We start from the raw sequence: 3050 nt of genomic DNA, 5'->3' as shown, positions 1-3050 counted from the left end.
GTCAATTAATTCAGGATCATATTTTATCTCCAAAATGTTTTCATGTTTTCTTTATTCTGTTGGTTAGCAACAAGTCTGTTTGTATTGCTACTCAAGGGGAAAGAACTTTGTGTGTAATGTTAGTTCCTGGGATAACCAGAAAATATCCAATTTTGCCACACAAGGATAAAGTATTATTTAATTAATTAATTAAATGCTCTTAAGGGATGTATTCTTCAGTTGAAAATCCATGGTATTTTTTGTCAATAATAACTGAAAACTACTTGTAAGCAGAAGAAAAAAAGGAAGTTCAGTTTGACACATATATCTTTGCATATAGCTATATATTTTAACAGATCTATAAAGAATAAATAAATGGTTTGACTATTTTCATCTGATAGTTTAAATAATGGGAAAAATACATTCTAGATTGTACACTTCAGTGCAGTAAAAGTAATATGACAACAAAAATTAAAAAATAAAATTCCATGCCTTTACATATTGAACATGATAACAGTCTAAGTCTTCATTTTTATTTTTAGTTCTCAGTATTCATATTGACCTCCCCCCTTTCATCTCTCCTGCACCCCCTATCTTTTGTTGGACTATTTTTATATTTGCTGCTAATGTTGTATATCAAATATAAGTAGATGCTTCATTTATTTATTTCTAACAGTTTTCTTTGTGTGTGTGTGTGTGCGTGCAAGTGCGTGTGTTTGTGTGTTTGTGTGTTTGTGTGTGTGTGTGTGTGTGTGTTTTAGGAACAGTATTATTTGCTGTTATAATTTCAACTTCATCAGATGTAGCAGAATCTGCATTAGAGAACTCAAATAATGTTCTGAATAGAATTACAGATACTCATAACTCAATGAATTCTTCTGCATGTGTAAACATACTCGTACTATTTGTATTATGCACTGTAGTTTTTCTTTCCACACTATTGTGTCAAATAGTCACATATTTGTCTGTTCTAGAGTATCTATGACACTTGCTTATAAAGCCACATATCATTAAATATGGACTCAGGTATTTAATAGAAAGATAAAGTAAGATATAACATAATAAATGACATTAATTTCATTTTAAATATTCTTAAACATGTAATTTGAAAAAAAAGGTGTAATAATATATACTTTTAGTGTCAGCATTGGGAACAGAGATGAGTTATATTTGTCTGTTTGAGGCTAGTCAGGTCTATGTTGAGAGTTCAAGACCAGCCAGGGGTACAATAAGATCTGTCTCAGTAAAATGAAACAAAATAAAACAAAACAAATATAAAGTTAAATATCGTTTATGATTTAGTAAAGTGTGCCTGGGAACAGAATGCAAAACTGGTCATACTGCTTAGCATGGTGTATGCCACCACCTTTAATTCTAGGATTCAGGTGACAGAGGCAAATGGATCTCTGTGAGTGCAAAACCACCCTGGGCTACATGAGAGTACATAAGTCTAAAAAGGTAACAGAGCTCACACCTTTAATACGAGCACTAGAGAGATATATAAGGAAGAAACAAAGGGTCTCATGTGAGATTCAGTTTCCAGTCACAGGGAAGACAGGGCCTCAATTTCAGCCTTGGTAGAGATAAGAGCTACTGTCTGCCTTGCTTTTTTGATCTTTAGCTGAACTCCAATATAAGTCTCTGGGTTTTTATTATTCATGATACAAAAAAACAAAAAGTTATTGAGAGCTTGAAAATATTCTTTTATGTAACTTGTTCTTCTATTTTCCTAACAGTATGCATGATTATTGTTATGGCTCCCAAGGAGACATTTTTTTTAATATACAGTTTCTTTGCAGGCTTTATTTTAAATTTTACATTAACATTTACATTTATTTATGTATTTATTTATTTATTTATTTTGCCAACCTGTGACTGATTGCCCTACAAGATTACAAAAATACCATGGGCAATACCTTAGTTCATCTGTCTAACAAGTCTGTGTATTTGGTCTTCCCTGTTGCCAGCATCTTCACCTTCCACAAAATGAGTTGTATTTTTCTTCATGGAGACATTAATTTGAAGAGCCATGGGAACTAATTCCATTCCTTGAAGTGTTTTCCAACTGTATAGATCTCATGAGTTAGATTCTTCATGTAGATGATGTTGTATTTACCAAGAAATTGAGTCAGGCAAGCAATTGTCTGTCAAAGCAGTTCTCTTCTTGCTGATTTTGCCTTAGCTCTGCTAATAGATGACCTCATGTACTGAAGTCACGTTGGGGTATCCCCATGCAGTGTATAGTTCTACAGTCATCAGCATGTTTATTAAAGCTTTGTTGAGTTTAACAAAAGTGTCATTGAAGATCTGATGAAGAAGCTGGAATATCTTTCAGACTTTTACATTGTTGATTACTCAGATTTTGATGACAGATATCAACTTCAGTTCTTCAGACATGTAAACATTTCCAGCTTTCCTTGCCATCCTATCCATCTGAATCTGAGTCTGGTACATCTGCCTTTATTTCTTGTGATAGTGCTTTACATTTTCATAGATAAGCTTCCCCCCTGCCTTTCACAGTATCTCAGGGCAAACTTCTATGGGCACTATATCTTCAACTCTGAAATTCCTTTCCCCTTTCTTATGGAAAGCCGGAGCCTTGCTTTTCTTTTCTGTCACAGACTCTATGGTTCTAATCAGAAATAAAAAAGAGACCCACCTTAAATTTTTATATTATAATTTTTTTTATATCCCCTTCCCTTTCATTCATCCAAATGCTCCTACTTACTTAGATGGGTCCCATTAAAATTCATGGCTTCATTTTCTTTAATTGTTGTTAAATTCTTTCATAGACCTATTCATTCTATAATGTTCCTTATATTTATGTTTTCATGGCTGACTATTTTATTAATCTTTTATCTGATATATAGTGATCAGAATCATTTCTGACTTTCTAGGTTTCTGTAATCTAACACCCTTTTTTCTCTGCACTCTACAAGATGGTGTGTATTAGTCAAGTCAAAGCAGTAGCTGAGAGAAAAGGATAATTCAGAACTCTTTGGGTCTGCGTATGTTTGCATGTATATATCTGTAAACATGTAGATACTTGTTGTATGTGCTTACTTGTTGTA

At 33.1% G+C, this 3050-nt stretch overlaps 1 pseudogene; it reads right to left on the bottom strand.

Moving 5' to 3' along the window:
* Positions 1–1896: 1896 nt before the first annotated feature.
* LOC127232210 (60S ribosomal protein L7-like) lies at positions 1897–2433 on the bottom strand (annotated as a pseudogene).
* Between the last annotated feature and the right edge of the window lie 617 nt (positions 2434–3050).

Source organism: Phodopus roborovskii, unplaced genomic scaffold (genome assembly GCF_943737965.1).
Source record: "Phodopus roborovskii unplaced genomic scaffold, PHOROB, whole genome shotgun sequence".
NCBI classification, from domain to species: domain Eukaryota; kingdom Metazoa; phylum Chordata; class Mammalia; order Rodentia; family Cricetidae; genus Phodopus; species Phodopus roborovskii.
This window is presented reverse-complemented; position numbering and strand designations above follow the sequence as displayed.